The sequence below is a fragment of the Nomascus leucogenys genome, chromosome 4 (assembly GCF_006542625.1).
Source record: "Nomascus leucogenys isolate Asia chromosome 4, Asia_NLE_v1, whole genome shotgun sequence".
Lineage (NCBI taxonomy): Eukaryota > Metazoa > Chordata > Mammalia > Primates > Hylobatidae > Nomascus > Nomascus leucogenys.
The window spans coordinates 109,423,563-109,437,028 of record NC_044384.1 but is presented as its reverse complement, the minus strand read 5'-3'; the positions used below and the strand labels follow the sequence as shown (position 1 = coordinate 109,437,028).

At 45.1% G+C, this 13,466-nt stretch overlaps 1 protein-coding gene across 3 annotated transcripts in view; it reads left to right on the top strand.

Annotated features, from left to right (window-relative positions):
• The window catches only part of TRAK1 (trafficking kinesin protein 1), a 214,972-nt gene that overhangs the window by 43,956 nt on the left and 157,550 nt on the right, over positions 1-13,466 (top strand). Inside the window, exon 1 of one of the 3 annotated variants that reach the window (XM_030812061.1) lies at positions 284-643. The exons of the other annotated variants lie outside the window; for them this stretch is intronic. The gene's annotated coding sequence lies outside the window, so the exon portion shown is untranslated. Of the gene's footprint in view, positions 1-283; positions 644-13,466 lie in introns of those variants that run through there. 3 annotated transcript variants of the gene reach the window in all.

Genomic DNA, 13,466 nt, shown 5'->3' with positions numbered 1-13,466 from the left:
CCTGGGGAGGTTTTGTCATGTTTGCCCGTGATGCTGTATCTGCTGCTCTCATCTTGTGATCTGAGGAGAACCTGCCGGAAGGCGAGCACTGACCTGCCGTGTGTGGCCAAGCAGAAAGGGAGCAGACTCGCTTAGATTCTGGGGTTGGCTCCATCTCATTTGCATCTTGGGCATGCCACATGTCTCTCCTCCATCAAGTGTCCTGTAACCTGGAGAACTCACCCTGGTTCACCTGACATGTGGCCCACACCATGTTAATCAGTTTGTGCTTTTATTCTTAAGTATTTGAAGAAAACCAGAAAATACAACCAACTGAAAGGCGTTTTCATTTTAAATGCCTGTAAACCTGAACATGTCATTCAGTGAGCTTCCTTGTAAAGCTGAACTCAAATATCATTTCCTCCTTTACTGCTACCCAAGTTTGCCCTTCGCCCCTTGGTTGGGTTATTTTTGCCACCTTTGAGCTCTTCTGGTTTGGCTGCTGCTTTTCCTACTGCTCTGCCACAGTGGACATTTCACTGGAAAGTCAGACCTGTGGCCAGCTTCTGGGTAAAATACTCCTTGGAACCTCCTCATCTTTAAAATATAGATAATACTCATGTACCCTGGCAGTTGTGGAGATTGACGAAGATAAGGTTTGTTTGTAAGTATGCTTTTGCCCTTAAATTTCATTTTATCATGTTCATCTTTATTATGATAACTGAGGACTGGAGGGAACCTTTATTTATTAATTTAATTTAATTTAATTTATTTACTTTTTGAGACAGAGTCTCGCTCTTGTTGCCCAGGCTGGAGTGCAGTGGTGTGATCTCAGCTCACTGCAACCTCTGCCTCCCAGGTTCAAGCGATTCTTCTGCCTCAGCCTCCCCAGTAGCTGGGATTACAGCTGCCCACCACAACACCCAGCTTATTTTTTAATGTATTTTTGGTAGAGACGAGGTTTCACCATGTTGGCTGGTCTGGTCTCGAACACCTGACCTCGGATGATCCGCCTGCCTTGGCCTCCCAAAGTGCTGGGATTACAGGCATGAGCCACCATGCCCGGCCTGGAGGGAACCTTTAAAGTCAACCTGTCCTACCTCCTGGCTGATGCAGGGATCTCCCTTTAATGTCCACTGTGGGCCTTGCCCATTGTTTGGTGGCCCATTTGAATTGTTGCGCCGAGCTCCCACCCCCACACACAACAGATCGTAAGATACGCCGTTGCTTTATGTACCTCTAAGAAAGCAAAAAATGCTACAAAGTAAGCGTAGTAAAGGACAATTGGCTATAAGACAAAATTCAATTTTAGAGATATTAAAATGTGAAAAAATGTGTATCTTAAGAGATTTACTCTTTACCATCTGCTCTGTGTTGCAATTGTTTTTAAGATAAAGTGCTAATTTACTGAATTTAAAATAAATCCAGGTGTGTATGCATGCGTGTATATATGTGTATGTGTATGTATACACACATATGTACGTACGTATGATATAAGTAGGCTTTGGACTTCAGGGAACTTTTTTTTTTTTCCTTTTGAGACAGGGTCTTATTCTATTGCCCAGGCTGGAGTGCAGTGGTGCGATTCTGGCCTGCCATAGCCTCAACCTCCCAGGCTTAAGTGAATCTCCCCCTCAGCTTCCTGAGTAGCTGGGACTATAGGCATGCACCACTACGTCTGGCTAATTTTAAAAAATTTTTATTAGAGACGAGGCCTCTTTGTGTTGCCCAGACTGGGACTTCAGGGCCCTGTCAAGTGTGCTTCTGTGTGTATACAGATTTTGAGATTCCCATCCCTGCTCTCCACTCCAGGATAGGACCTGAGTTAACCATATTTTAGAAAGATAATGACTTGTCTTCATCAGTTATCTTTTTGATAGTCTTTATGAATTCTAATAAAATTTTCAAAACATTTGGCTAAAAGAGAACTGTGGCCTGTTTCTCCCTGTGCCTATCAGCAGGCCTTGGGGGTTTCTTTCTTCCTTGTGGACACTTCTGTGCATTTTCCTACAAGAATATATGTGATGGGTCATGTGTAGTTTTCCTTCGTATTTGTTGTCTATTAAAAAAATCATCCAACTCAGAAAGCTTTTTATTTTCTAGAAAAAAATTTAAAAGTGACTGATTTCAGAGTATTTTTATTCTTCTACAGAGAGATAGCTAGCTGTGATGGAGGCTCTTTTAGGCAAGATACAGGGTAACTTAGATTCTTGTTCTGGCTTCACCATTTGCTTGTGGTACTTCAGTTTCTTCCTCTGTGCAGTGGGCATAGTAACGCCTGCTCCTTTGACTTCACAGATCATTGAGGAATGAGTGAGATTATATAAAGTAATATACTTAGTGTGGACAATAATACAATATTTAAAGCATGGAGGACAGTGTTACAGGTACATAGCAATTCTGAAAGTGCTTGTTTGATATTAATCACTTCTTTCTTTCCTCCTGCATAAGAAATGTCTTTTCTTTTTAAAAAACATTCTGTTTTTTTCTCAATGATTCCAGAGAACCAATAAGACTCACAGGGGAAAGCCCATAGAAGGTTTTCAAGAAATCCTGTTAGCAGTGAACAAAACACACAAAAGTTCCATCCACATGGAGCTTACATTCTATTTGGGAGACAGGGGAAATAAACAAATTGAGTATATTGTAGTATATCAGAAGGAATAGCTTCTAAGAAGAAAAATAAAGGAAGGGGATGCCGAGGGGTTGAGGTGACAGCTAAGATATGAAAAAAGACAGAGATGGCTACAGCACCACGGTGGGGGGTGGGGGTGGGGTGGTGGGTAAGGGCGGGTGGTAAAGGGAGATTCCGGGTCGAGGGAATAGCAACTACCAAGACCCATGGGTTCTAAGGAGCAGGGAGGAGAGACCGGGTAGCTTTGAAACTGTGGGACAGGAGAGTAATGTAATGGTAGAGGAGTGCCTCTTTTCCAGGCGTCGTCCTTTAGCAATCTCACTGGTTTATAGTCTCAGTCTGTCATTGGGAACAAGCCTTAATGTGAATGTTGTTGTATTAATATCACACCTGTTTGTCAGGTCATTTTTGGCTGCTTTTTTTTTTTTTGAGACGGAGTTTCGCTCTTGTTGCCCAGGCTGGAGTGCAGTGGCGCGATCTCTACGCACTGCAACCTCCGCCTTCCCAGTTCAAGCCATTCTCCTGCCTCAGCCTCCTGAGTAGCTGGGATTGCAGGTGCCCACCACCACTCCTGGCTAATTTTTTTGTATTTTTAGTAGAAACAGAGTTTCACCATGTTGGCCAGGCTGGTCTCGAACTCCTGACCTCAGGTGATCCACCCACCTCGGCCTCCCAAAGTGCTGGGATTATAGGCATGAGCCACTGTGCCTGGCATTTTTTTTTTTTTTTTTTTTTGAGACGGAGTCTTGCTCTGTCGCCCAGGCTGGAGTGCAGTGGCGCAATCTCGGCTCACTGCAAGCTCTGCCTCCCGGGTTCACCCCATTCTCCTGCCTCAGCCCCTCCGAGTAGCTGGGACTACAGGCGCCCGCTACCACGCCCGGCTAATTTTTTGTATTTTTAGTAGAGACGGGGTTTCACCGTGGTCTCCATCTCCTGACCTCGTGATCCGCCTGCCTTGGCCTCCCAAAGTGCTGGGATTACAAGCGTGTGCCACCGCGCCCAGCGGCCTGTTTTTTTTTTTTTTTGATGTTGTTTGTTTTGCAGTTTTTTGGGGATCTCATCAGGTTCATTTAGGGCTAAATAAACTGACCCTCCAAGGGACTTAATGACTTATGCTGAAGGACCCTGTGAAAACCTAAATGGTATGCTTCAGGCCTCGAAGCTGACTTAAAAGTGCATTTTTAAAAGCTCTTTGTTATGGTATAATTTTAGATTTATAGAAAGGTTACAAAAAGTCGTGCAGAGTTCCCATACACCCTTGACCCAGCTTCCTCTAATGTTAACATCTTACGTAACCATTGACCTTAAGTTTTCAAGTGATAGGTGTGTGTCTACATCTGTGCATGCGTGAACGCACACACCCACCCACACACGAACCCCCCATGCACACCTCCCCCACGCACACCCCCCACACACCCACACGTGCTCCCCCCACGCACACCCCCCCCATGCACACCCCCCCATGCACACCCCCCTCACCCACACCCCCCCACACACGCGCACCCACACACATACACAGTGCCAGGGAGGCAGCCCTGTTGTCTGTCAGCCTTCTCATAGCTCATCATATTTACACCTCCTGGATACAGAGTGGACCCTGGCCATGGCAAAAGCAGGCAAGGAGCTACTTTGAAGCTGAAGTTCCAAAGCAGGAGATACAGGGAAAACAATCAGCTGCTACAGAGCTCTGAATATCATGTGAACCCAGTGTCACTTGAACTTTATTTAGTAGAAGATTGGCCTGAGATACTTAATATAGAAATCCCAGCCGTCATGTGAGAATTCCATTCCGTGCAAGTACAAATACAAGAGAATTTGGGAATGTTCACTTTGGCTTGTGTTATGCCAAGTCATCTCACTTCTTTCCCATCTAATTTATGAATCAGAACACCAACAATATATGCCAGTTTATTAACTAATGAATCAGGAGCAACAAGCCCATCCATCTACCCATCTACATGGATTTGAGCTTTATTCAGTAGTACTTTGCCTTGGAAGTGGTCCAGGTTATTTTGGAAACGGATATTCAGTTCAAATGATGACAGCCATTGGCACTCACTCTGGGGCTCAGGAGGGAAACCACGCCCTTCTAGGCTATTGCTGACGCCATCCCTCCAGAATGCAGCTGTCTCGGGTGAAGGCTCTGGGACAGCTGCTTCTGGCTAAGGCTGCCCATTTGGGAGAAGGGGACACTGAAATTGCAAGAGGAGTCATAGCTGAGAGAGATCCTGCTCATATGTGTGGCAGGAATCCTACAGCAGACAAGATTTTGACAATGGACAAGTCACTCACCTTCTAACATGTCCACTTTCCTGTGGATGAAGTGGAATTTTCCAAAAGCAGGAGTACAATGCTGCCTGTTACTCTTGTGAAACTCTCAATCTCTGGTGAACTACTGGTATTATAAAGGGGTGCTGTATTAGTGGAGGTGCAAACAAAATGCTTCAGTGCTTTTGATTCCTTTGGCTAAGGAGAGATCTTAATTTTGAATATTTTTTTTCCTATTAGGGCCAATTTCAAAAAAAATCAAGTTTGCATCCACATGTTTAATAATTCCAGTTATACTTTTAGCATTAAAAATATGCTTGTCTTGGAGACTATTTTTTAACATTTCAGAATCTACAAAACCAGCTTAAATACAGCATGACTATACTGCTGTGCCTCTGAAAAACTGTATTTGAGTCATGGCACCTCTGAGGCTTCTTCATGTTGGTGGTTTTTATTTTCCTTTTCACTGACCACGCATACTACTTTGTGTGAAATAGAGTTTGTGAAATAGGTTGTGTCAGCGCTATCTGTATGCCTTAAAACAGAGTATTATGCTGTAGAGAAAAAGCAAAACAATGATAGGTCTTTAACAAAGACTATTGAGGCTGCTGCTGCCTAATATAATTCTCATCGGTGAAGTCTTCACTTTGTTGGAAAACAGTGCCTGACACTCCCTTGTGTCCTGCCTGGTGGGACTTCCCTACAGCCCCTTGAGCTGTTTTCCAGGCTCTGCACTGCAGTGAAGGCGTGTTTGTCTTATGAGGGGTTGTGCACTGCACTTTCATCTGTATTACCTCACTCCCCAGAACCACCTTAGGAGATGGATGACATTATCCCGTTTTTGAGATATGGAGGACACACTTCAGAAATTTTAAGAAACTCAAACAAGGTCACACTGGTAGTGAGTAGTAAAGTCAGAATTCCAGGCCTGGTTTTCCAGTACCAAATCCAGTGCTTATTCTCACAGACCACGGGTCAGCAAATTGACTTCTGGGTCAAATTGATCCCACCGCCTGCTGTTATAAATAAAGTTTTATTGGAATACAGCCACACCCATTCATTTCCATATTTTCTGTGACTGCCCTCCTGCTACAGCTGCGGAATTGCAATGGAGACTGTATTGCCCTCTAAGCCTGAAGTAGTTATTATTTTCCACTTCGCGGGAAAAGTTTGCCAAGCCCTGCCCTAGGCCATAGCTGAAGGAGCATCCAGGTTTTGTCTTTCAGTACATTCCCCTCTGCCCCCACCCCTGCCCAACCAGGAATGCCTTTGTGATGGAGTTCTTGCTCTTTTGTAAAGGTGTGGCTGGGTGTGGTGGTTTGTGCCTGTAATCCCAGCACTTTGGGAGGCTGAGGCAGGCAAATCACTTGAGATCAGGAGTTTGAGACCAGCCTGGACAACATGGCAAAACCCTGTCTCTACAAAAATTACAAAAACTAGCCAGGCCTGGTGGGACACGCCTGTAGCCCCATCTACTTGGGAGGCTGAGGTGGGATGATTGCTTGAGCCTGGGAGGCAGAGGTTGCAGTGAGCTGAGATTGTGCCACTGCACCCCAGCCTTGGTGACAGAGTGAGACTCTGCCTCCAAAAAAAAAAAAAAAAAAAAAAAAAGTGGTGGGAGCCACACAGTGAAAAAGAGCATATGTGCCAGGGCAGCCCAGCTGTGCCTTATTGTCTGCGCTCTGGCCCTGTGGTGGGCTGAAAATTCTTACCATACTCCCATCCAGATGTAGAGTCTGTGACCTTTCCCCTTGAATCTGGGCTGGCCTAGTAACGTATTTTGACCAATAGTTTGCGGTAGAAGTGACACTGTGTAACTTTTAAAATTGAGTCTAAAGAGATCTGTAATTTCTGTTTCATACTTTGAACACCCCTTCTTGGGATCCAGCCAGCGCATGAGAAGCCCTGGTGGCCATGTGGAAATTATATCCACGTGAGAGAGAGGCCCAGTCATCCCTTTCAGAGCACTAGAGATGGGAGGGAACCCATTTTACATGCCCAGCCCTTACTACTATCTGACCTGAGGGAGATCACAAATGCCTTCTGTATTGGGTGGTAATGATACATCACAAAAATGCGAATGTTCGCAGCAGGGCGGGCGCTGTGGCTCACGCCTGTAATCCCAGCACATTTCAAGCCTAGGTGGGTGGATCCCTTGAGCCCAGGGGTTTGAGACCAGCCTGGGCAACACAGCAAGACCCTGTCTCTACCAAAAATACAAAAGTTAGCCAGTCTTATAACCCGGTTTCAAATGAATAAATAAATAGAGGGATACAAATTAAAAAAAAAACTTTTAAAAAGAATTCTCTTACAGTCTGATGTCAATGTTGGAAGATTAAGAAATAAAATAAATTTTTGAACTTGCTGTCTGAGTTACCCAAATGTAATTTCTAAGAACTCTAAAATATTATCACCTAGAATATAGGAAGCTACCATGTGATCCTAGACTAATAGCATAGAATGAATGTTGCTTCATTATGAACTTACTATGGAAATACAAGTACATAATAAACACTTTAAGCAGATTATAAAATGTTTCCTAAAATACTGAAGTTAAAATATTTGTGCTAGACTTCCTGAAATGAAAAGCTTTTCTCTTAATGATTTATGAATTAATTTTACCATGGAATAGTAAGGGTATATTTTTAGTGGGTTAAGTAGCTATACTTTAAAAAAAAAAAAAATACAGGACAGGCATGGTGGCTCACACCTGTAATCCCAGCACTTCGGGAGGCCAAGGCGAGCAGATCACGAGGTCAGGAGATCGAGACCATCCTGGCTGACACAGTGAAACCCCGTCTCTACTAAAAATAACAAAAAATTGGCCGGGCGCGGTGGCTCACGCTTGTAATCCCAGCACTTTGGGAGGCCGAGGTGGGCGGATCACGAGGTCAGGAGATCGAGACCACGGTGAAACCCCGTCTCTACTAAAAATAGAAAAAAAATTAGCCGGGCGTGGTGGCGGGCGCCTGTAGTCCCAGCTACTCGGAGAGGCTGAGGCAGGAGAATGGCGTGAACCCGGGAGGCGGAGCTTGCAGTGAGCCGAGATTGCGCCACTGCACTCCAGCCTGGGCAACAGAGCGAGACTCCGTCTCAAAAAAAAAAAAAAAAAATTAGCCGGGCATGGTGGCAGGCGCCTGTAGTCCTAGCTACCCGGGAGGTTGAGGCAGGAGAATGGCCGGAGGCTGAGGCAAGAGAATGGTGTGAACCCGGGAGGCGGAGCTTGCAGTGAGCTGAGATCGCACCGCTGCACTCCAGCCTGGGTGACAGAGCAAGGCTCTGTCTCAAAAAAAAAAAAAAAAAATTAGCTGGGCGTGGATGCACACACCTGTAACCCCAGCTACTCAGGAGTCTGAGGCACGAGAACTGCTTGAATCTGGAAGGTGGAGGTTGCGGTGAGCCGAGATTGTGCCACTGCACTCCATCCTGGGCCACAGAGTGAGACTCCCATCTCAAATAAATAAATAAAATAAGATAAATAAAAATACAGATTGAGTATCCCATTGCCAAAATACTTGGAACCGGAAGTGTTTCAGATTTCAGATTCTTTTGGAATTTAGAATATTTGCATTATACTTGCTGATTGAACATCCCAAGTTTGAAATTCTGAAATCCAAAATACTTCAATGAGTATTTCCTTTCAACATCATGCCAGTGCTCAAAAGTTTTGGATTTTGGAGCATTTTGGGTTTTGAATTTTCAGATTTGGGGTGCTCAGCCTGTGGTTATGTTGGGTAAAAGCTATTCAGTTTGATATTAATCAGACAGTATCCAACTGAATAGCCTTTACCCAACGTAATTGGGCCACAGAATTGTGGAAGTACTGGAATAGTTTTATTTATTTTTTAAGAAACGGGGTCTCATTTTGTTGCACAGGCTGGAGTGCGGTAGCGCAATCATGACTCACTGCAGCCTCGACCTCCTGGGCTCAAGCCATCCTCTCACCTCAGCCTCCCAAGTGTCTGGGACTATAAGAGTGTGCCACCACACCTGTCTCATTTTTAATTTTTTTATAGAGATGGTGTTCCACTATGTTTCCTAGGCTGGTCTCCAACTCCTGGGCTCAAGTGATCCACTCGTTTCAACCTCCTAAAGTGCTGGAATTGTAGGCATGAGCCACCACACCTGGCCACTGCTTGAAACCTAACTCCGTGTTGAGCTTTTAAAGGGTTTTCTTATTCCTTCTGCCAAAAATGCCTTTTCTACCCTTCCAACAGAACAAACCCCTATTAAAGTTTTAGTTGAGGAGGCTGGGCCCAGTGGCTCACGCCTGTGATCCCACCATTTTGGGAGGCTGAGGCAGGCAAATCACTTGAGGCCAGGAGTTCAAGACTGGCCTGGCCAACATGGCAAAACCCCGTCTCCGCTAAAATTCCAAAGATTAGCCAGGTGTGGTAGCACACACCTGTAGCCCCAGCTATTTGGGAGGCTGAGGCATGAGAATCTCTTGATTCTGGGAGGCGAAGGTTACAGTGAGCTGAGATCGTGCCACTGCACTTCAGCCTAGGCAATAGAGTGAGACTCTGTCTCAAAAAAAAGAAAAGTTTTAGTTGTGAAGGGGAAGCTCTGAAGTGTGTTAGAACCCCTAAGGCCATGGAGGGATTCACTTGCTCTGAAATGGGATGGTCATGGAGAGAGAGAGAGAGTGCCCAGCGTGGGAAGGCTGGGTGTGGACATTGACCCCCATCCCCACCCCAAGCAGCAAGGTCATGAGCCGTGCAGAAGTGGGACCTCCCGCCGTTGGTGCTCCTGGAAGTAGTGCCCAGCAAGGACCAGTGAGGAGCCAGTATTCCTTAGCTTAGGCATGGCTCAGTACTCCGTCTACCATGCATGCAGTTCGTAGCCTGTGGTTCCTGTTTTCATTTCCTATTTTGCTATTACTTTTATGCATTGGCTTATCACAGCCCACTCACTCTAAGGCCATCTTGCCATCCCATGACATGGTGACTGAAGGCCCAGCTGTCACTGTTTATTCACTTGGTGTGTACATGACTGTTTGGACCCGTTTCCTAGTAACGGCCCTGTTAATTTCAATGAGAAAGGCTAATGGGGTGCCTTTTTCAGGGGCCGGCGGGGAGGGATGATGTGCTCCCTTTAGCCCCTCTGTAGCTTTGGTCCTTGACCTCACTGTTTCCTGGGGGATTCTTATACAGAGGCTCTTGGCTTCTTCCCTCAATACCACACATTCCTAATTATTTGTGCTACTTCTTGAGTAATCCCGAGGTCTGCTTTGGATTACTTACCAAAAGTGGCTGATGAAATTTGAGCTGTCGTTTCCCAGATGTGTGTGTTAGTGCTTTGTAGAGAATTTCTTTTTTGTACTCAAGTTGATTTTAAGTCTAGAATCTGACTTTTAATTGTGGACCAAGCAAAACCCCCTTGCCTCTCTAGGGATTATTTAGAATTAATAAAATCAGGTAGTTTTTCACACGAGTCTGAAGGAATTGTTAACTGAAGGAACTTTTATGTGGTACAGTTTGTTCTGAAAATTAGGTATTTAAGGACTTTGTCAATTACGGTTAAGCACATTTTTTATTAAAAAGAACAAGATATGTAGCTAAGTGGCTGTGTCCAGGCTGAGATGTTTCTTCTCACTGGATCGTATAGTGAAGTCAAAATATAGTGACAGATTCAGTTTCCATAGCTGCGGAATCTGTTTTCAAAAACACAAGGCTGTGATTTCACTGTAGTTCAGTGCACATTGAGAAGCTAATATGGAAATAGAAATGAAACTTTTCAAAATACATGCCTTAAAACAAAGACTTCTAGTTCCCCTTTAGTGCTTAGATGAGATTTGTTTTGTTTTGTTTTTCAGGCTTTGTAAGTTTTGCAGATTAATTTCAGAAGTTGGCGGCGATGTGATCCTGGTGGATTGTCATTCTGTAGTGTTAGTCAGGAAGCCCCTCACACACTTTCTTCTCATTTCCTAATACGACAGATGGTTCAGTGAATATCCGTTGTGCTTTATAGGTTGATACTGATATGTTTGTAATTGGCCTATCACGTAGTTAATTTTTTTTTCTTCTTTGGCAATCAGCTTTTTCCACGTGAATTTTCTTTTTTTTTTTTTTTTTTTTTTTTGTGACGGAGTCTCGCTCTGTCGCCCAGGCTGGAGTGCAGTGGCGCAATCTCGGCTCACTGCAAGCTCCGCCTCCCGGGTTCACGCCATTCTCCTGCCTCAGCCTCTCCGAGTAGCTGGGACTACAGGCGCCCGCCACCACGCCCGGCTAATTTTTTTGTATTTTTAGTAGAGACGGGGTTTCACCGTGGTCTCGATCTCCTGCCCTCGTGATCCGCCGGCCTCGGCCTCCCAAAGTGCTGGGATTACAAGCGTGAGCCACTGCGCCCGGATTTTTTTTTTTTTTTTGAGACAGGGTCTCGCGCTCTCACCCAGGCTGGAGTGCAGTGGCGCGATCTCGGCTCGCTGCAAGCTCCGCCTCCCGGGTTCACGCCATTCTTTTGCCTCAGCCTCTCCGAGTAGCTGGGACTACAGGCGCCCGCCACCACGCCCGGCTAATTTTTTGTATTTTTAGTAGAGACGGGGTTTCACCGTGGTTTCGATCTCCTGACCTCGTGATCCGCCCGCCTCGGCCTCCCAAAGTGCTGGGATTACAAGCGTGAGCCACTGCGCCCGGCCTCCACGTGAATTTTCAAAAAATGTATTTATTTATTTAGAAGCAGGATCTTACGGCCAGGCGCGGTGGGTCACTCCTGTAATCCCAGCACTTTGAGAGGCCGAGGCGGGCAGATCATCTGAGGTCAGGAGTTCGAGACCAGCCTTGCCAACATGGTGAAACCCCGTCTCTACAAAAGTACAAAAATTAGCCAGGCATGATGGTGGGTGCCTGTAATGGGAGGCTGAGGCAGAAGATCACTTGAACCTGGGAGGCGGAGGTTGCGGTGAGCCAAGATCATATCACTGCACTCCAGCCTGGGCGAGAGAGCGAGACTCTGTCTAAAAAAAAAAAAAAAGAAAAAGAAAGAAGAAACAGGATCTTACTCTGCCACCCAGGCTGGAGAGCAGCAGTGGTGTGATCATAGCTCACTGCAGCCTTGAACTCCTAGGCTCAAGCAATCCTTCTACTTTAGCCTTCCAAGTAGCTGGGACTACAGGCGTGCCACCACGTCCAGCTAACTTTTTTTCTGTTTTAATTTTTTATAGAGACTGAGTTTCACTGTGTTTCCCAGGCTGGTCTCGAACTTTTGGCCTTAAATGATCCTCCCGCCTTGGCCTCCCGAAGCACTGTGATTACAGGCATGCCACTGCATGTGGTCCATGTAGCTGTAGTTAAGAGAAAAGAGTTGGGTTGGTTATTTTCAGTGCCTTGGGCATAAAGGGTGAATCATTAAGTTTGTTCTGCACTCATTGAGTTTTACCATGTTCCAGGCACTGAGGACACAACAGTGAACTAAAACAGGTAGAAGTGAGTCTTTAAGGAATGAAATATAATTCATCTCTGCTTGAAATTTGCACATAGTCTGTTTGTAGGACAATACCTATTGAAATAGGGTCTCCATTTCGCCAACAAGTTAACCCTTACTACTTATGGGAAATTACCTCAGTGGTAACTGTAGAGCAGTCATTTATTGAATATTAACTGTATGCTTAGAGTGCATTTTTCTTTACGTTATTGTATTAGCTCGTTTAATCCTTATAACAGCTTCCCATTTTATAGATGAGAAAACTGAGGGTAATAGGGGTTAACTGATTTTAACTTGGCCACCATCATACAGTGACCTATTCTGACTGTGTCTTTCTGTCCCTACAGGATTTGAACTTATAGTGGAAGTGCTTTAGGAAATGCATTTGTGTCTGTGTAGTCATGGTTAGGAAATGTGCTTATGTCAGGCTGTTTAAAAGTTGTGGAGGCGAGGCATGGTGGCTTATGCCTGTAATCCCAGCACTTTGGAGGCTGAGGTGGGTGCATTACTTGAGCACAGGAGTTTGGACAACATAGTGAGACCCTGACTATGTACACACACACACACAAAATTAGCTGGGCGTGGTGGTGCATGCCTGTAGTCTCAGCTAGAGGTGGGAGGATTGCTTTAGCTCGGGAGGTCAAGGCTGCAGTGAGACTTGATTGTGCCACTTTACTCCAGCCTGGGTGACACAGCAAGACCCTGTCTCAAAAAAAAGAAAAAAAAAAGTTATGGGTAGGTTGGATGGTGCAGTGGTGCTAAGCTCACTTAGTTGTCAACAAGGGAGGGCTGGGTTTGTCATGTTGGAGGTCAGACAAGTACCTAATAAGCAGGTAACTGAGGACTGTTGGATGTATTTCTCTGGGTGGGGATGGGCTGCCTGTGAAGATGAAATTCTACTGGAAATATTCTTTAATTATATTTGTACATGTCTCACTTTTATTTAAATAGAGTTACTATATTCTGCACTTGTTTTGTGATCTGCCGTTTTCCCACTTAATCTATCTCTAGAGCGTCTTGGCCACCATGTGATTCTCTGCAGTGTTACTGGAAATGGCGTCATGGTGAAAAATGTGCAGACATGATATATCGGAGGACCATGCCTTATTTAATCAAAATCGGTGTTATTAGACATTTTCATTTTCCAATTTTTAACAGTTAT